The sequence below is a fragment of the Anolis sagrei genome, chromosome 4, assembly GCF_037176765.1.
Source record: "Anolis sagrei isolate rAnoSag1 chromosome 4, rAnoSag1.mat, whole genome shotgun sequence".
Taxonomy (NCBI): domain Eukaryota; kingdom Metazoa; phylum Chordata; class Lepidosauria; order Squamata; family Dactyloidae; genus Anolis; species Anolis sagrei.
The window spans coordinates 204,660,592-204,682,647 of NC_090024.1; the positions used below are offsets into that span (position 1 = coordinate 204,660,592).

A 22,056-nucleotide genomic window follows, 5' to 3' on the forward strand; every position below is an offset into this window, starting at 1 on the left:
GTCACCCATCGCCACCCCCAGCTCCTTCAAAGTCAAGCCAGTCACTTCAAGGATGCCACCGATCCATCTTGTCCTTGGTCGCCTCCCCTTCCTTTTTCCTTCCATTTTCCCTAGCATCATTATCTTCTCCAAGTTTCCTGTCTTGTCTGCTCATTATGTGGCCAAAATACTTCATCTTTGCCTCTAGTATTCTTCCCTCCAGTGAGCAGCCTGGCATTATTTCCTGGAGTATAGACTTGTTTGATCTTCTTGTGGTCCAAGGCACTCTCAGAATATTCCTCCAATGCCACAGTTCAAAACTGTCTATCTTCCTTCACTCAGCCTTCCTTATAGCAAGTTTTACAAGAATGAAATTAATGTACAATTCCATAAATTGTAATGTCATAAACTGTAATGGCAGTTGCTTGTTTGGACTGATCCAGAATCAACAGAAGCACATGTCTTGTTGTTTTTGGCCTTCAAGTCATGTCCACCTTGTGGTGATCCTAAGGGGTTTTCTGGGAGTGTGTGACTCAGCCAAAGTTTTCCATGGTGAAGCATGAAATTGAACCTTGGAATCGAATCCCACACTCAAACCACAACATTGTGCTAGCTATTGTTCACTGGTCATTTGGGGGGCGGGGCAGGTAACAGTGTCAAGAAAAAGTCTGCTTTCAAGAAAAAGTCCGCTAGTGCTTTCCTAAAATTAAACAGCTCAAATATTTTATGTCATTATAAGTAAAACAGGATACAGAGTAAATTCTTCCTCATTCTTTGACCACAAATTGAGAATTGCATTGCATCTCTCATAAAAGTCAACTCAAATGAAGAAGACACAGATCCAAAACATCAAACATGCAGTTCTGTTAAGATATTCATGAAAGTTTGATGTGTAGTCTTCATATAAATGTGAAAATTTAAACATTTAGTACTAGGACAGCTTTGATATTCATACTTAAATGACCAAATTCCCCTATGTGTTTCAATCAGTGTCAGAGGTCCTACTCTATAAATATCCATCAATTGAAATGCAGTGGATTAATTCAGATGATGGGGCTTCTTCCATTGTGACACCAGCATAGCTTATACCATCTTTCATTAAGTTATCTTGTCCTTTCAATTCATGGCTTTATTCATGTTTTTATTTTATTTATACCCTTGCTTCTTCTAAAATGTCTTTCAAGGACACCTCTTAATTTGTTACATTTTTCCTGCTTCTGCAGTAGAACCAATTATTACCTATTAAAAGCTGTTGAATCATTTAATTTTACATTGTTGTTGTTGCTTCTGTTTTATATTGCGATTTTGGACCCTTTTGCACAGAAGTGTATTTTTTTAAAAAAAGAAATATATTTAGTGAAATCGATTTGGATTAAAACCATTTTGGTCCAAGATAAATTACAGTTCTGCTCCACAATCAATCTCTTTCCATTCTCTCATTTCACCTTCCACCATCATCTCCTCATTCCATCTACTTTCTTCTGTCTTGAGTATTTATTTATTTATTTATTTATTTATTTATTTATAACACTTATATTCCGCCCTTCTCACCCCGAAGGGGACTCAGTACTTTCTTAGATGCTAATCTTTAATCATGCACTCCACATTATAAAAATAAAGAATTTGCCAGACATAACAGAGACAAAACATGACTGTTTAGAGCATATACATTTGCTCATTCACATGCCCTACATAGTCTAGCATTTATGTATTCATACTGTGACCAAATATTTGCCAGTAAGAAGACCATAGCTGGGATAAAATAGCCTCCCATCAAATCACATATAGAAGTATCCTGCTTTTTTAAATGGAGGGAAATATATAGCTGTCAGGATCAGTAGTCCTTGATATTCATATCCTCCATTTGTTATCTTTAAACCCTTGCCTTTCATCTGTTGATCTAATTGTATATTATAAGTTGTACATAGGGGTTACCAAATTAGGATATGAAGGAAGATAACCCAGCTGAACATGCTGTGGTTACGAACCTATTTCTGCCTATTCAAACCAGGACTATATTCTAAGACCTTGGAATTGGTATTTTATATAATACCTTTATTTTTTTTAAAGTATTCAAGGAGAGAACTGATGATCTGTAACATATCTCAGCTGCTCCTGAAGGTGAATGCCTTCAAAAAGTCCACTTCACTTTAAATTAGTGGTAGCTGACATGTCTTCCACAGACCAAAAATTCAGGGTTTAGTGTGAATATTAACACATTGTTACACTGGATAAGATCATCTGTAATGCTATCAAAACACCTCAAGGGACTATTTTATGTCCATGGGTTTGTATTTTATATTAGAAATCAGTATATCTTAATTAGATGTCTATGTCAATGAGACATAGTGGTTTCAGACTAGTGTTAATATTCTCAGATATGATTCAATTGGAATGCCTTTTTAGCCCATTCATTTTTCTCTTGACCTATCGAAGCCCAAATGGATGATTTCCTCATTGTGTGGTGAGGAGATGGCTTATGTGGAGACTTCTGTAGCTGTGGAACTCCCTTCCTCTGTAGAGAAGAATTAGACCACTCTCTCTACTCACCTTCCAGCAGCAGACAAGGGATTTTTTTTTATTTCAGAGAGGCTTAAAGCTATTTAATTCAGTAGTTTTCTTTAATGGGTTGGCTTATTGAATAGTTTTAAATTCCCTTTATATTAAATCTCACTGGGGGGTTAAAGCAGTACTCTGTTTTATTGTTTGTACTGTGTGCCTTCAATTTGTTTCCGATTTATGGTGATGTCAAGGCTATCATGTGGTTTTCTTGGCAAGGTTTGTTCAGAAGATGCTTTCGTTTTCTTTTTTTCAGAGGCAGAGAGAGTGTGACTTGCCCAAGGTCATGCAGCTGAGTGAGGATTTGAACTCTGAGTGAGGATTTGAACTCTGGTCTCCAGAGTTGTAGTCCAACACTCAAGCCACTACATGACACTGGCTGAGAAATAATAATTTTGTTGGACAACAGCTCCAAGAATCTCCCAGCCAGCTATTAAAAAAATCACAATCCTTTAACAGTGTATAACAGTGTATACACACTGTTCAGTACTGTATATACACTAATGAACAGTAGCAATTTGATACTAATGTAGCTGGCATGGTTCCATCATATGTAATTTGGGGGGTTTAATTTCTTATTCTTATTATTTTCTGTTACAGGTTTACAGTTCATCCTTCCCCCGAACTATAATTCTACAGTGCTGCAGCAACGAATTGTGTCTGGCTTTAGCACAGCAGATTAATCACCAGCTGCAACTGCAGTAAGTCTTGCCAACTGAAAGGTTGACAGTTCGAAGCCGGGTCAGGATGGACTCCTGACCTTCAGCCTAGCTCCCCACCCACCTAGCGGATGAAAAACAGTGATGTGAGTAGATGAATAGGAACCACATTAAGTGGGGAGGTATTTTAGGCATGGCATTTGGAGAAATGTTTACAAACAAAGAAAGCTTTTCAGCAAAGAGATGGAGCAACAGCACCCCCTGTGGCCAGAACCAAACACAGCCTCCAAAGATGCCAAATGATGAGAAAAAGTTTTTATATATACCTTTATCTGTTGTCTGTCTTGTCATTGTATAATCAGCATTGAATGTCTGCCATATATGTGTTCTGTGATCCACCCAGAGTCCCCTTTGGGGTGAGAAGGGTGGAATATAAGTATTGCAAATAAATAAATGCCATTATATCACAGAATCCTAGAATGTGTAGTTTAGGCTGAATCTACACTGCCAAATAATGCAGTTTAAACTAGCAGTTGAAAAGTAGTGAGACTTGAATGTCATCTGCATGCAGATGACACCGAACTCCAAAACTCCAGATGACCTCTTTAAGTCGCTTCATGTAGATGTTAAACAACATGAGGGACAATACTGAACCTTTTGGCTGTGAGGCCGAGCAGTTATCCCTCAACAGCCCTCCAGGAAGAACCAGAGCCACTGTAAGAAAGTTCCTCCAAGACCCATTCCTGCAAGGCATCCTGGAAGGACACCATGGTCAATGGTACTGAAGGCCGCTGAGAGGTCCAGGTGAACTAACAGGGACACATCCCCCCTACCAAGTTCCCTATGTAGATCATCCATGAAGGTGACAAAAGCTGTTTCATTTCCATGACCTGGCCTGAAGCCAGACTGTGCCGGATCTAGGTAAGACAATATATGCAATATATGGCAGTGTAGATCCAGACTAAGCTACAAATTCTAGGATTCTGTGTTACAATGACAGTTAAAGTGGCATCAAAATACTGTAAATATATAGTGTAGAATCACTCTTGAGCATAAATATGCTCTTCCCTTGTGCTGCCCACTTCCTTCCCACCCCTCTGCTCCAACTCCCCCATTGGAATTTCCTGTGGTCATATTTCATGTAGAAGCACATCCTATATGCTTCTGGTTCAGAAGCTCCCAGTTTCCATTGACCCACAGCAAATGTCTCTTTTACTGTTGGTTTGTGCTCTCAGAAATCTACCTTTGAGAAAGATGTAGCACTGAAAATAGGAAAGTAGCACAAAAAAAGATGAATAGATTTCCCCAGAGCTGTAGGACTGGGAATGCTAATACAAAAGTAGATAGAATCTCTTCCCCTGACCTATGAGGTTGGCAGTTTGTTAGTACACTTCATAGATATAGAAAATGTACAAATATATCTTCTGGAAATTATAGGTATTCTGTTCTCTTTATCAGGTACCATTTCTATGTAGGAAAATACCCCAGCTTTACCGTGTCTCAGAGAAGGCAGTAAAGACAGAATTTAGGTTTTGTCCCCCTGATTCAATGCTTTCTATGACAACTTTTTTTCCCTTTTGCCATGAGAAATAATTGAAGATGTTATATTTTGAAAATCACATTTAGCCTGCAAAATTGGATCCAATCCGTAATGCTACATACGCACATGCATCCCAGTGGAGTGATCCTTCTTCTTTAAGACATGGCTCAGATTCCAATCTAAGGACAGCAACCCTCCTCAGATATCTGAGAATATCTGCACTAAGAGCCCATGTATTTTGTTAATCAAACTTATCTGTGGCTTTGCAGCTGCCACTGAGAAAATGAATGATTCCCAGAGCAGCTATGAATTAACTGTGCTCTACTCCTCCGTGTGCTTTATGTCACTTGCAGAGGCTGCTTGAATTACCACCTCACTTTAGAGCCTTTATTGTCTTGAATCTAATATAAAGACATGGACAATGCAACAAGAGGTAAATCCAAAGGATAGTCAGAAATCTGTAGGTTGCTAATGGCAGCTGAGCTATTGAGAATTGTTACAAATATATGGCTTGTTGCTAGTATTAGTATCACACACTTCAAGCCTATCTTATTCTCTACAGCATGCTATTGTTACTTGTTGTTGTTACCTATTGTCATGTTGACTTCACCCGATGACAACCCCATGAATGAGAGACCCTAACCCTTTCCTCAATGGCCCTGGTACAGTCTTGCAGACTTAAGACCATGGTTTTGTTCATTAAATGTACCCATTCACAATGTGGTCTTCTGGATTGCTATGAGTTTTCCAGACCATGTTCCAGAAGCATTGTTTCCTAATGTTTTGTGCATATCTATGGCAGGCATCCTCAGAGGTTGTGAGGTCTGTTAGAAACTAGGCAAGTGAGGTTTATATATCATGCAAGGCCATTAAAAGTGTGAAAGTTGTACAAGGTGGCCAAGTACAACTTTCACACTTGCCTCAAGCAGACAAGAGTTCTTTCTCCCACCCATGACATCCCACAGATACATAAACCTCACTTGCCTAGTTTCTAACAGACCTCAAAACCTCTGAGGTTGCCTGCCATAGATGTGGGTGAAACGTCAGGAGATAATGCTTCTGGAACATGGTCATACAGCCTGAAAAACTCACAGCAACCCAGTGATTCTGGCCATGAAAGCCTTCGACAGCACAATGTGGTCTTCCTTTTTTTCCTGCTGCCTTCTACCTTCCCAAGCATTATTTCCTTTTTATACTAAGTCATGTCTTCTTATGATATGTCCATCTCAATTTGCATCTGACATGATAAATAAATTAATAAAATGTCCAAAATATGACAGTCTCAGTTTATTCATCTTGGCTTCTAGGAAAATACAGGCTTGGTTTGCTTTAGGATGCATTTATTTGTTTTTTTAACAGTCCATGTTATCTATAGAACTCTTCTCCAGCAACACATTTTCTTCCTTTCAGCTGTCTTGGCTGTCTTACTTTCACAGCTGCACAAAGAATTAGGAAATATGATGGCATGGACAATCCTCCAACTTTAGTATGCAGTAATATAGCTTTACACTTGAGGTTCTTGTCTAGTCTCTTCCAATTTTTAGCTGTCTTCTGATTTCTTGCCTACATTAAATCACAGTACAATTACCTCTAGCACTGCCATCCAAAGATTTTACATTTCTAGAATATAATCAGAGATTTAGTTAAATGTAAGATAGCAAGAAGGTCCAGGAGATCCCTGTACTATATTAGTTACCTGGTAAAACCTCACATTCTGAAAGATATTTTTTTGCAGAAAATCAAATCATTTATTTCCTCATTTCAATTTAAGTTCTAGAATAGTACAGTATATCAGCTTCTGAAGGGTCACAATTTCTACAACATAGTTCCAGCTACACATGCAATCATCTATTCTTGTCACTTCAGACTAAATTAGATACTTTGCTCAGGGAGTATCCCACCATTTGGAGATGAAGCATTCAATTTTATGCTGATCAGGTTATAGACACCTGTCTCACTGGAATTTTAAGGAGGAAAAAAGAAAAATGTGAGTCACCTATGGCTTCTTAGCTATCCCAACTCTCATTGAAATGTTTTTGGACATCTAGAATGTTACTGACTTTCCATGTCTTAAGGCCTTTGGAAAACTTTTCCTCTCGGCATGTTTATGGATAACTCTATCTGATGCAGTCTTAACCAGGAATAAGGCATATGTGATACACACAGAGAGACATGGATGTTGTTGGACCTAGGCAGTCTGGTCAAATGGAAGAGTATGAGGTGATTCCATTCAAGTAAAATCCAAAGGGTGACTTTATCTATTTCTATGTGAGAACCAAGATTCAAAGAAAACCTATTGGACAATCTTGACCTGCCAGCCTGTAACATCTAAATCTATATCAGTTATTAAAATTCTTTATTCTATCCCAAACCTTTTGCTTCTGCATCATTTTACAGCCCTGTGGGGTTCTTTGCCTTCTTCTAAAACCATAGGGTGTTTTCTAAAAGGTGGCTGTGTTAATGCAGAATCACTTTTAAAATAATGGTCTTCATTAACAGTCCATTGCCTTGGGACAGATTGATAAGAAGCTGACATTTTTGCTCATCTTTATTTTGCTCTCCTTCCAACAAAAAGCATTTCTCCCATCAGGTAGCACTGCTACTTTCAATTAACACCAAGTTTATAATTGTATTATTATGGATGAGAATATTTGGTTTTTTATCAAACTGCGAAAGAATTCCAAGCTGGGCTCAATTAGAAATGAAACTTCTAAGCAGGCAGGTGGTAGAATTTAGCAAGATTAAGAAAAAGCAGGAAGTGTCTCAATTTATGAAGTCTTCCATCTTTCTTATTACTTTCACTGCCTGTAGGGAGCTATAGGCAAATGCATACATATTCACTGTTCAGGCAGTCAGACATTGCATCTTTTGTGTGTAGAAAGTTTCCGTTGAAACTCTACATCTGTTCTGAATGTGTAAACTGGAGTTTGAAAAGGTTCCTTTTGATCAACAACTTTCACAACATGGTGTAGTGCTTCGAATATTGGACAAGGACTCCAAGAGACCAAAGTTTGAATCCCTGCTCATTCAAAGGAAGCCAACTAAGTGACCTTGAGCAAGTAACAATCTCTAAGCAGGAGGCAATGGCAAGGCTTCACTGAATCTTGCCAAGCAAACCTTAGAATAGCTTAAAGTTGACTTGAAGGTATACAGCAACAACAGCTCCTGGCCATATATGTAGGAGAAATATGGGGCACTGTGGTCCCCAAAGAAAATTTCCAAACCATGTTGCAAATCTGGAAGGGATATTCCCAGATGGAAACCAATAAGAGATGAGCAATATTCTTCTAGCCTGTGGCTATATTGGCTTGAAAATAAACCAAACTATTTTATCCAAAATGGGGAACAACTGAACACATTTCCAAGGAAAGCCAGATCTTATTTATTTACAGTATTTATATACTGCTTTTCTCACCCCTGAGGGGACAGAAATAGTGGCAAAATTCAATGCCTTACATACGTATTTATTTATTTATTTCAAACATTTGTACCCCACGTTTCTCAATCCCCCCCCCCCGGGGGGGGGGGGGCTCAGGGAGGCTGTGTACAGCATATCACAATCAACATCATATAACTAAGCATAAAATCAATAAGACAATTCATCATAAGACACAGTACATTTCAAACATGAAAAATAAAAATTAGAACACCTATTAAAAGCAATAAAATCAAATAATCCAAGTATGTAGGCCAGGCTATTCAAATGTCAATTGTACATATTCCATATTTGCTTTTTGTACTGTGTTACTCTACTAATCAAAAGCTTGGTTCCATAACCATGTCTTTGTTCCATTTCTAAAGGCCAGGAAGGAGGGCAGTGATCTAATCTCACTGGGGAGAGAGCTCCAGAGCCAAGGAGCCACCACTGAGAAGGCCCTGTCTCTCGTTCCCACCAACCTCACTTGTGACACAGGTGGAACTGAGAGCAAGGCCTCCCCAGAAGATCTTGGCCTCCTTGATCTTCCAGCAGCCCTGATTCTGAGCCATACAATTCACTATCAGATTGCTCTGATTAAACTGTACTTGCTTAGATGGAATATTAGGAGAATAGCGGGGAAAGAAAGGAGAGGATACTCTTATTTTTCCCTCCTCTCCTTTTGGCAACACTGTGAGGGTGCAGGAACAAAAGCTCTGTTGGTCCTCAGGAATTGCAAAGAATGTGTATATTTTTTACCATCCTAAAAATATACACTCTTTGCATTTATTCAGACCAAATAACTAAATGGCTGCAATGTATATTCCATATAAGCAGCAACAGTTGAAAGAAACAGCAACATCATTGCTTCATTACATATAGAGACCATTCACTTTGCAGTGATTGTGCAGTGTGGATATGACCATGCTCTAATTGGGAGGAACACTTGGATTTAGATCCCTTTTTTGTATAACCCGAAACCTGATATCTCTTGGTGGTGGGGCAACCAGGAGAACTTCTAGAATTAAGTAGTACATAGAAAGGGTGAGTGGGATGGATCCACCCAGCTGTTTGCTTCTGCCATGGCAATGTGAATCCTTCAGTAAGCATTATCTTCACAAACATGCAATGCTGTACTATAGGAATCACATATCCTTCTGCATTTCACAGATGAAAACTGGGAAACAAATGGCCAAGCAACATCAGGCAAAGTTATTAATGTGGGAGAACACATAAACTGGAACAAGTTGCAACAGTTTGCTTTTGCCTGAGCCTACAAGGAAAGGCAAAATTGCTGAGTTGGTTGAATGCTAACTATATTTTCACTTCATTTGCATAAGCTGAGTCATGATGAACCAAGTTGAATACAAAAAGGGAAAGTGGAAGGAGAAGAGAAAAACTGAGACATTGTAAAAGCAGTTGATCAAATGGGACAACAAAAAAACAACTCAGGACCAGTCTTGCCACAAAGAAGTTGGGAGGTATGAATCCCCCCCTCCCTGATCACTATTTTCCACCAATGAAACAGGATGAAAGTGAATGTAAGCTCCCATCCAAAACATCATTTGCAAGCTATAGAAAATTTAGGTTTGCAACATTTCAAAAATTAGAATGTAACAGTTGTTAACAAGTTGAAATTTCCATAATAATAGGAGAGCGGGAGAGGTCACATATTACAGGTCATATAATCCAGTACATCAATCAGTGGACTGGTTTTAAAGTAGCCATTTGGACTGAAAAAATCAAAGGAGCAAGTCTTGTGTGTTTTGCTTTGATGATTAAATTGATTCTTCCTTAGTCTCTGCTGTTTGGATAATTAAAAGAGCAAGAAATGGCTACTGTGTGCCTCCTGGCATGCCGTGATGCATTTTGTTTACTGAAATGGTTGTAGAATCTGATAGATGCCTGCAGTGCCCAGGAGCTGTAAATATTGCTAAAGTAATCTAATTCATAAATGGAGACTAAAGCTATTCTGATCTTTTCTCACATAGGCCTACCTGAAGATGAAAAGATTGTAAACTGCTAAAGAGGCAATCAAGTGAAACAGGTCTCTTTTCATGACCTGGTTGATCAAGGTCAAGGTTTCCTTAAGTTAACAAGCTTTTTCTCTAGTAATAGTTTCTCAAGGACAAATCATTCCTTCGGGCCAGAATGTCATGCAGTGGCAATACTGATTAATAAATAATTTCATCAATCTATATTATTTTTCCAGAAGCATCTATGAAAACATAACAAGGCAGAGTGCTCCAGGGTTTCTCTGGGCATCATCCACTATCTGAGCATGACAGGAATCAAACCTGCCTTGCTCATGTTGGTGGCTGAGTTTCAGAGTCATTTTCCCTTTGCATTTCCTACAATACTTCCAATACAGCATTGTTCTGGGATATTCTGGGAAATTAAATTGGTGCCACAAATGAGTCATCTTCCTAGCTCCAGGGATTTCTGGATTATCCTAATCTATTTCAATCTGGTTTCAAGCCTGGTTATGGTCACCTTGGTGAATATCTAATGCAGGGACTTAGACACAGTGTGTGTGTCCCCATTGGTTCTGTAACTCTCGGTGGTTTGGTATCATCAACCATGGTATCCTTCTGGGCTACCTTGCTGGGATGGAATTTGGAGCATTCTTTTACCATCTTTCATGGATGGTTGAACTCAGAACTTGGTGTGTATGTGTGTGTGTGGGGGGGGGGGGTGCACTGGCTTGTGAAGTCACTTGGGGCTTTAATTTGTCCCTTGTGTTATTTATCATAAATGAAACAAAACAACAGAGTAAGGTTGTACAGTGTTTAGTGGAATAGTGCCATCAATATGTGATAACACCTACCGTTTTGGAGGTTGTGAGAGAAGGCCTTCTTTGGTGGCTGCCCCAAGATGCTAGACCTCCCTTCCCAAGGAGTCTAGAATGGCCCAGAAGTATCCGGAGCAATGATGAGCCCATGTAAAATGTGTTCAACATAGCTTTAGCACAAAATTCCACCAGGAGATATAATTTTGCAGCTCAAGGATTACAATGTTTTAGAGAAGATTTATGCTTAAATGTTGTGACTGTCTAGAGATAATGCTTATTATTTTTTGCAGAGGGCTAGTGCTACCATTGGGCAAAATGGGTCAGTAGCTTCAGGTAGAACCTGATACAATGAGCTGTGCCCCTCTGCTAGGCTACTGATTTCAGTAGCTGTAGTGGAAAGCATCCTTTTGCCATTCAAAATACATCCCAACTATGTGTCCAATTGGCTTCTATACACAGTATACTGCATTGGGAGAGGTCTTATCTTATTCACATCAGGCAGGCAGAAAAAAGTCTAACTTGATTTGCTTATGCATTTGTGAATATTTATAAGTACTTAGAGCTGAAGATTTCAATTTAATTTAATTAATTTTAAATTATTTTTTCATAAACTTTAATTAAACATACAATGCAAACTTTAATTAAACATACAATGCAATGCACAAAATTGAAATACAGTGCCATTCATAGAACAGATGGTAGATTGGACTACACAGGAAAGGCTTGCAAAACTAGGAAAGATTTAAAGAAGCCTCTAAATCAAAACATTGGAACATATCAAACTGCAGAAAAACAAGTTCTACAAAGTAAATATAAAAACACTTATTTCGAAGTGGACCACCCTGAGAATTTTGAGGGGCTTCAGCCCCCACTCCAGCTACATACCTGTTGTGATGGCATGTTGCCCTACATTTTGGCCTTCCACAGCCTGGGGCCCTTTAACATGATGCAAATATAGCTCTTCGATTTCTCATCCATTGCTATGGTTCTGACCTATGGAGTCCTGGAGCTGTGGTTTAGAGGAGAGTTCTTTAGAATTTTCAACCAGATTGCTCTGATGTCTCATCAGGTTACAAATCATGAGATTCTATAGTTTGCAACATAGCAATAGGTTGGTCTTATAGAGCTATATGTATATTCCATGAAAGGGAACCTTATACCTCACAGGTATGTTGGACTCCAACTGTCTTGCCCAAGCAGCATGGCTATTAGAAGTGTGGCCAAGTAAAAGAAAGTAGTATTCTGCCAATGTCTTATTGAACAAAAATACAATAATTTTCCATATGGAGCATGAGGTTTGTTTTCAACTAAGCTGAAAGAATTCCTTTGGTCAGTGAAGCTCCACAAGAATTACAAGACTTCTCTGTGACATGAGTACTATGGCTGATTGCCTCCTGCCTTCCTTCAGGCAGTTGAATTGAAACAGACTGTCTCCAACCGATCAAGATTAATGAAATTCTTACAACAATTAATTACTTCACTTTTTGATGAGTAGTTGCAGTCGCTTGCACCTAGTCATTAATAATTTTTCACATATGTCATGTTTGAAAGGCATGGAAAATCAGCTAACATAGCCCTTTCCTGCCTAAAGTCATTGTAAATTAAGATAATCAAACCATTAGTGACCACTAAAAGAACAAAATCATGTTCAATGGACTCTTTGTGAAGATGTGGCTGGATATACTGAGGTTAGGGTCACCAGATATTGTTAGACAGTTCAGCAAATAATAAAGTGTAAGAGAGCAGCAGCCCAACAAGATGTGAAGGACCATACATGTGTCATCACTGACCTTGTAGGATACTGTTGAATACTCCATGACGGTTGCTTTACTATTTGGATTATGATTGACATGGGAAAGTCAGCTATGCAGTTTTAACATCTTAATTCAATCCAGTGTGAACTTATTTCTCTGGATAAAGCTCAGTTATATGAACTCTGTGATCAGAATGTTGGGCTAAATAGTAGGCCTGTTTGATCAAGAAAAAATTTGTTTCTAAATTCGATTCTTAATTGGGGTGTTTTTTTGTTTCGATATTAAAAATATTTACAAAACTTACCAAAAAAATGTTTTGTTATTTACGAATTTTCGTTATTATTTACAAAACATTTTAGAAAAAAAATTTTTCTTGATCAAACAGGCTAAGTGTGAATGTTGCAGTAATGGTCACCAATGGCTTTCTCCCACCCTGGACATTCCATAGTATTAGAGATGATATATAACTCACCATTTGCCTAGTTTCCAACAGACCTCTGAGGATGCCTGCCATAGATGTGGGCAAAATGTCAGGAGAGAATGCTTCTGGAACATGGTCATATACAGCCCTGAAAAGTCACACAAGCCGGATGGCGCGCGGAGGCCGCTTGTGAGCGCGCGCGCGCGCCATCCAATGGGCTCCGGCTCCTGCGCCCCCCCTCCTCCTCCTCCCAGCTGGCGCGCGCGCGCGCTCACAAGCGGCCTCCGCGCGCCATCCGGCTCCGGTTCCTGCGCCCCCCCTCCTCCTCCTCCTGGGAGGAGGAGGAGGAGGGGGGGGCGCAGGAACCGGAGCCGGATGGCGCGCGGAGGCCGCTTGGATGGCGCGCGCGCTTACAAGCGGCCTCCGCGCGCCATCCGGCTCCGGTTCCTGCGCCCCCCTCCTCCTCCTCCGCTTGTAAGCGCGCGCGCCATCCAAGCGGCCTCCGGCTTCTGCGCCCCCCTCCTCCTCCTCCTCCTCCTCCTCCCAGCTGCACTTCCTGCAACACAGCTGGGAGAAGGAGGAGGAGGAGGAGGGGGGCGCAGGAGCCGGAGGCCGCTTGGATGGCGCGCGCGCGCTCACAAGCGGCCTCCGCGCGCCATCCGGCTTCTGCCACGGTGCACTGCTGGGGTTCTTGGGAGCGCCGGATTGGCTCCCAGGCTCCAGCACTGCAGCACCACTCAGCAGCAGCCTCCATGCCATTAACGACACGAGCTGAAGCTCGTAAAATACATGGGGCTGCTGCTTCGATATTTTTAAACCCTTCCGGGTTTAAAAATATGTTTTGATATCGCGTCGGATATTAAAAAAATAACGATTAAAAAACGAAAAACGAATTAACGAAACAAAACCGACAGGCCTACTAAATAGATATTTGTTCTGTACAGGAGAGCACACATGAATCCCTAGATGTTACAGTCATGTGAGAATATTGTTGTGATTGATCAGTCAGTGGTGGCTCCAGTGTTAGTGGGATAGTGAATCTGTTCCAGAGGCAGCTCTCCAATGGGCTAAAAATGATTCCCAAAATAGTCTCACCACATTGGATAGCTGTTTTAATATTCAGACTAACCCCACTAGCATTGAAGCTACCGGTATCATTTCTTCCTCAGATTTCATGGAGCAGTGCACATTTATGGGAACAAAATAGCATTTGAAATTTGACCTTAGAAAAAAGTTTCTGTTATGGACATTTCTTATTGGTGCTATTCTTGCTCAGAGTGGGAAATATGTAAGCCACACCGAGTCCCTTGGGGAGATGGTAGCAGGCTATAAATAAAGTTTTTTTTAATTATTATTATTATAAAGAATCAGGGCAGAAAAGGGAGACATTCCAAAGACAATACATTGTTTTCAGGGAAATCATGATGGAGATAGTCCAATTTTTGTGTCATGTTAATAAAACAAGACTTAAGTGCAGGTTGGTCTTTAAAGAAAATCCACTACCACTGCTTTTTATATACTCTGCTCGAAGGCATTATTGCTGTCCAGTGAGGCATTATTGTTGACCTACACTACGTTTATTATTCAGCAGCATTTTACAGTTGCTCGTTCATCTTTTTTTTTTTGTTTAACTCTCAGAACTTTCAATGCCAGCTGAAGATTTATAGCAGCAACAGTTTGGTACTTCACATAGAAGCAAAAGGACTTATAAAGGAATGACCAAATTTGACTACAGCAGAACATCTACTTTATATCCTACAGAAGTTTCCCTTCTGTCAAAAACACTGCATCAAAATAAGAAATCCTCCTATATAATTGAAATCCTCTTACAATCCTATGCTCCTTAGGCAGGCATTAGAAATTTTAGTCTTTTTTGTGGACTATAAATCTTGGACTAGGAATTTGTTTATCTAAATTGCTCCTACGGGGCAGAACAAATTTAAGCAACTTGTTCCGCATTGCAGGAATATAGAAACTGCAATTTTCAATGAATTTTGCAGAGACAAGAAGACCCTCTATTTAGATTCACTTTTTTCCTGTCTACCCCTCACCCCAGGGCACTCTATTGGTTGGACACTGAAATACAACACCTACTGAGCTCTGCAAGTGCAGAATTTTTCTGAATGAAGTAGAGAGTTTTTGAGAGGACTGGGACATCCGTAGAGACACCAAGGTGCTTGTTTATAAAGCTATTGTCCTCCCAACCCTGCCATATGCCTGTGAAATGTGGACTATCTACAGACATCACACTCAACACTATTCCATCAGTGTTGCCTCCGAAAAATCCTGGAAATCTCTTGGGAAGACAGATGGGCAAATGCCAGCGTGCTGGAAGAAGCAAAGACCACCAGCATTGAAGTGATGCTCCTACACCATCAACTCCACCAGCCTGGCCACATTGTCCGAATGCGCTGTCACCGTCTCCCAAAGCAGTTACTATATTCCAAACTCAAGAATGGGAAACACAGTGTTGGTGGACAGGAAAAGAGATTTAAAGATGGGCTCAAAGTCAAACTTTAAAACTGTGGTATAGACACCGGAAACTGGGAAACCCTGGCCCTTGAGCCTTCTAACAGGAGGTTAGCTGTGAACAGCAGTGCTGCAGAATTTGAAAAGGCATGAATAGAAGGTGAAAAAGAGAAATGTTGGCTTGACAGGAAGGCCTGTCAAGCCAACTCTGATCAGGACCATCTTCCACCTGGAAACTGGTGTCCTCACTGCGGGAGAACATGCGGATCAAGAATAGGGCTCCATAGCCACCTATGGACTCACCACCAAGACACTGAACTTAGAGGACTATCATCCTTGGTCTATGAGGGATATCCTAAGTAATTAAGTCCAATGACAAGATCTTCCTAATAGCCTCGGGAGTTTCTGGACAGTTCCTGCATTTTTTCATGCGACTATCAGAACATAGCTGGTGATGGTTCTTGGTTGGAAAATGGTTGAGGGGGAGGCAGAAGAATGAACATTGTTCCTGGCAATATCTGGTTCAGGTGACAAAATCATCCTCTGCTTCCTGGCACAATTGCATAATGACTGATAGGAAACTGGGCCCAGACAAGTATGTCTTTGTGTTGTGCACAGCATGCTCTCCATGAACACTGCACCATCATATCGAATATTGAAAAAATGTGAGTCAAGTCTTATTGATCTGGAGACGATTCAAAAACTTGGAAGGAGACAAAAAAGAGACAAGAAAGAGTTCTCTTCACCAGGGTTTTTCAACATTTGAGAATCCATCCCATATCCAATGGAAAGAATATTTGGAATGTTCATTTCCGAATGTTGTTTCCATTCCTACTTATCAAAGTTTCACATAGTCAGCCCACTGAATTAACATGTCTTTTGCTCTCTTTCAGTGATTTTTACCAATAAATTACAGTTAAATCCTGTAGGCATTAATTTAGAGCCAATAAATGCTGGTGAAACTATTTAAAGTGCAGTGCCATGCCTGGCAAGTAGTCAGATGGACTCTCATCTTTTTGATATTTTATAAATACTTAGTTCCATACAGACATTATTGTACATAGTTGCCTGGCATGCAATATCCACAGTTCAAGGTTACAGAAGTAAGGTAGCACATTCAGTTGTTCATTTTCAGATGCACATCCATCTGCCCCTGGTAAAAAAAGGACAGTAGTACTTCTTTGTTTGAACAGTCAGTTGTGCATTTCACTGACCATTCAGATGCTCATTTAAATGTTCACCCTGCTCTGCATTAGTTTGAACTTTCAATTGTGTCATTCAGTAAGATGGTTGCATAAAACACTTGAGCAGTATTCTCACCAGTGAATTTTTATAATATGAATTCCATGTGTAGCCTCTGTCCTACCTCAGGATTTGGGAATATATGCTCTCTCCCTTTTTCCTCCTCTCACAAGAGTCATGTAACTGTAATGAGGTCTGAAATTTCCATCAAAGCTGAACCATTGACTTCTGCTATAATAGTAGTATAGCTAGTAGCAGAGGTCATTAGACATGTGTGTGGATTTCATTTCCTCCATTTCCTTTGGTACATTTGGTACTTCAAAAGCTCGTAACGGTAAAGGCCCCCCTGGTACAAAAACCTGCCCAACACAAAAGCAAGTGGGAGTCTATCTTGGCTCCTCCTCCCCTATTTTGCATCACAGTTGAATCTTTTTGATTTTCCTTTTTTTCCTAATTCTTTTTATTTAGTGGGACTGACTGGAAGTTGGGGACCTGAGGGACGATGGGTGGGGTGCACGCCCTTTTAGCTTATTTTTTCTTTCTCTTCCTCTTCTTCAGTAAATACTTCTAAACGAAGCCCCGCTTGCTTTCATGTTAGGCAGGTTTTTGTACCAGAAGGGCCCTTACTATCACAATCTCCCAAAATACCGAAGGTACCAAAAGAAACTGAGGAAACAGAGGAAACAAAATCTACATACACATCTATTCCCTATGTGGTCAGTAGTTTCCTTGATGTACGTTAAGAACACATTTCCTCTAGGTGGATCTTTGTCTTTCCTCTTGTGGCTTGTTCTTAGTCTTGCAGCTCTTCTGACGTCTGTATTAGAATACCTATTAGCCTGTAGTGCCCAGTTTAGGTGGTTCAGTTCTCCTTGGATAAGGTAGGATTTGCAGATCCAGTTTGCACGGTCTGCCAGGGCTTTAATTGTGCTTCTTTTTGTCCTGGGTGATGGTTGGAGTTTTTGATGTAGATAACTATCAGTGTGTGTGGGTTTTCTATACACTGTGTGGTCCAGTTGTTGGTTTGTGGATGCCTAGGACATCTAGAAATGGTAATTTTCTTTTGTTTCTGGCCATGAAACATACACTGATAAAGACCTACATTAAAAACTCCAATACATTTATTAAAAAAATAAAATAGGGCAGTCTTTATATAAATGCACAATAAAGGTACAGCAATATAAAATATAAATCAATATAAAGTACTACATAAAATAATTGGCATATTGATCTTGCAAATTTAAATTCAATACAATTAAAATATAATACCAAAATTTAGATTACATAAAATCAGATTAGATAAAAGCATCCCCAGAGGAATCGACTGCAAAATCAGAAATAAAGCTTCACAAATATTAAATGCTGCTACAATTAGCATCATAGAGGTAACAGAAAAAAATTGACACATTTTTGGAATGTAGATAGAACAGAACGGATTCCAAGAATTTGGTTCTTGATTTTGAATATAATGAGCATGAGAGCAAATAATGTTGCAAATTATCAAAGTCTGGTGTTCCAAAAACACATAAGCAGAGGGTCAGAGAGGTATAAAAATATCTGCCATAGGTAATGGATATAGTTACAGACAGACTTTCTCAGAGATGTTTCTAGCTAGGACAGATTTGGTAGCCACACAGTAGATCACAGCAGCCATTCCCCTAATCTAGTTTACAGCTCCTTTCAAAGCACTTTGCTGACATCAAGCTGGATTCCATTATCTATATCTGAGATCAATAAAAGTAAATTATTCAGGTCTTAGCCTCTGCACTAATATGGCGTGTACTTCTATGTCAGGTACATGTTGCTACGGAACAGAAAAGAAACGTAAAGTGAAAATCAACGAGTACAAGTTCTTTTCCTTCCAGTATTTTTTTGAGATTGTGATCTTGTAAATTAATTACAACCCATGAAGTGTCAACAACAGAAAATGGATCCATACTTTTGGAGTGGAATCATATATTATGGTGGCCCACCTTCTTCTCCAGGTCCCTGCAGAAGTAGCAGTAGCACTGATGAGAGCAGAACTTGGAAGAGTTACCTTTGAAGCAGGATGATGACTAGAACACAGGTGACAGAAAACTCAACTTTTATGTGACAAGACATAGTATAGAGGACACCTCTGCTTCTATAAGGTGGCAATACATGCCGTAAAGAAAGCTTTCTTCTCTGCCTGCATTGTGTCTGTGGATTCATGTCCAGCTGAGCTGTTCAGAGTTGTGAGAGGCTTAACCCAGGGGCCCTCCCCTCCAAACCCAGTGCTAGAACCTTCAGTAGCTTGCTGTGATGTTTTTAACAACCATTTTGCAGATAAAATCTCTCACATAAAAGCTGACTTAGATATTGTCATTGGAGCAGAGGCTAACAATGAGGTGTCCAGCATCTCTGTGAGTGGGATCACATTGGATCAATTTCAATTGGTAAGGACTGTTGACATGGACAAGCTGCTAATGCATGTAAAGAGGGAAACTTGCCTTCTTGATCCCTAGCCCTCTTGGCTGGTTATCCAGGGAGGAGATTCAATTTGTCTCAAGTACAACAAATTATTAATGCACCTCTCAGGGAGGGGAATTTTCCATCCTGTTTAAAAGAAGCAGTAGTTACACAGCTGCTGAAAGAGCCCTCTCTGGATTCCCTTGACCTTAATAATTACATACCAGTGGCTAACCCTTTTTTGGGCAAGATGATTGAGAAGACAGTTGCCCTCCAACCTCAGGCAGTCTTGGATGACACACTCTTCCTTGACCCATTTCAAACTGGCTTCAGAGCTGGATATGGAGTTGAGACTACTATGGTCACCTTACTATATGATCTCCATCTCAACACTGACAGGGAGAGCGTGTCAGTGTTGGTGCTTCTAGGCCTCTCAGCAGCTTTTGATACCATTGACTATGGTATCCTTCTGGAATGCCTGGAGGGGGTTGGGAATTGGAGGCATTGTGCTGCAGTGTTTCCAGTCATGTCTCAGGCAGGCTCCAGATGGTGGTACTTTTGAATAGCTGCTCCTCAAAAAGAAGCTGCTATGGGGTAAAAGGTACCATTCTATCCCCAATGCTTTTTAATATTTACATAAAACTGCTGGGAGAGATCATCCATAGGCATGGGGCAGGGGGTTATCAGTATGCTTATGACACCCAAATATACATATTACTCCATGCCTTCAAAAGCAGCTACAGCTAAGGGTTGTGTGTCTCCTCTGAATGAATGCCTGGAAGAGGTAATGGGCTGGATGAGGAAAAACGAATGGAAACTGAATCCAGACAAAACAGAGGTGCCTGCCATCAAGGGTCCTAATCTGGAGATGGAGGTGTGTCACCCAGTTCTGGATAGGGTTACACTCCCCTGAAAGACAGTATTTGCAGCTTGGGAGTGCTCCTGGCAACCCAGGTAGATGTGACGGTCAGGAGTGCTCACTAACAGCTTTAGCTGATATGCCAACTGTGCCCCTTCCTAGATTTGAAGGACCTAAAGATGGTAGTGCATGCACTGGTAACCTCAAGGTTGGACTTCTGCAATGCACTTTACATTAGGCTGCTTTTGTACCAAGTTCAGAAACTTAAGTTGGTTCAAAATACAGCAGCCAGATTGGTTAAAGGAACATCTAGGAGTGAACAAATTATACCCATGCTAAAGTGATGCAATTGACTGCCAGTTAGTTTTCCAGGCAAAGTACAAAATGTTGGTCTTGACCTTTAAAGCTGTACATGGCTCAGGTCTAGGTTACCTACAGGATTTGCTTTTCCTGTACAGTCCCACCTGAACACCTACCATATTTACTTGAATGTAATGTGCATCTTTTTCACCTTAATTATTTAGCCAAAATGGAGGTGTGCATTACATTCAATGGCACATTACAATTGCACCTCAAAAGGTACCTGTGCCCCTTTATCAGGCTGATGCCCCTCTGCCCCAGCCTCAGCCTGATGATGCAGCAGCAATTACCCATCTTAGTTACATATATTTTACACTTCTATAACATGCACACAGGATTCAGGAAGCCCGCCACTGACTGGATAGAATTCAGGGAGCATCTACACTGTAGAATTAATGCAGTTTGATTGCACTCTAACTGCTATGGTTGAATGCTATGGAATCTTAGGAGTTGAAGGTCTTTAGCCTTCTCTGCAAAACAATGTTGGTGCTTCTCCAAGCTACAAATCCCAGGATTCCAAAGTAGAAGTGCAGGATGGCAGGTTTATGAGATTGTACGGAAATACAATTATAGGACCATGGCTGGTGACTCTACGCAACTACATGAGTGAAGAGAGGTGCAATATCTAGTGCTGGAATGTCTATCCACAATCCATAATAGTATGACTAGCTTTCTGCTATAAAATCCTGGATGTCAATATGAATTCTTCTTAGTCTTACAATTTAGAAGCCTTTCTCTCAAATGAAATAGCATAATGTTTTTTCTTCTTTTAATGGGAGTGAAAAAATGAGGAAATAAAACCACCAGGCACAGTCTTCCAAGCAAGTCGCTTCTGCTAGATTAAGAACTCACGGTAATGTGTTGCATCTGGAGTTCAGTCTTTCCTTGGGTGTCCAGTAGAAGCAAGTACTCTCTTCTTGAATCTGGAATGTATTTATTTAGTGGAATGTAAACAGATTGAGGTACATCCCACAAGTAAGCAAGGGGTTTAGAGTTATCACTGAGGCTATTCCAGTTGAATATCCTGCTCCCATATTCAGCACATCTTCAATGATCTAAAGGAGAAGCTTTCTGATCATTAGGATGCTCAGAAGAATAACGCTTGCTCTGATCTAATGATGCTTTTTCAATGTTACAACATTTGGTCATCCTCAACATACAGTCATAAAATAAAGCTGGTGTAAGGGAAATTTCAATTAATAAGTCTTTTATTTTGGTATAAATCTATACATCGAAAATATAGATGTTGATATAGATATAGATGCACCAGTGGATGAAAGACAGTGGATTATGGCAGCCCACAAAGTACTATGTGTTGTTATACACGTCTTGTTGAAAGAGCACTTTGACATCCCCTTGGTTACTCTCTATAGCAGTGTTTCTCAACCTGGGGGTCGGGACCCCTGAGGGGGTCGCGAAGGGGTGTCAGAGGGGTCGCCAAAGACCATCAGAAAACACAGTATTTTCTGGTGGTCATGGGGATTCCATATGGGAAGTTTGAGCCAATTCTATCATTGGTGGAGTTCAGAATGTTCTTTGATTGTAATGAACTATAAATCCCAGCAACTACAACTCCCA

At 40.2% G+C, this 22,056-nt stretch overlaps 1 protein-coding gene across 4 annotated transcripts in view; it reads right to left on the reverse strand.

Moving 5' to 3' along the window:
* Positions 1-22,056, reverse strand: part of SYT2 (synaptotagmin 2) — a 198,694-nt gene that overhangs the window by 128,562 nt on the left and 48,076 nt on the right. The window contains exon 2 of one of the 4 annotated variants that reach the window (XM_067468110.1): positions 11,829-11,952. The exons of the other annotated variants lie outside the window; for them this stretch is intronic. The gene's annotated coding sequence lies outside the window, so the exon portion shown is untranslated. The remainder of the gene's footprint in view (positions 1-11,828; positions 11,953-22,056) is intronic. 4 annotated transcript variants of the gene reach the window in all.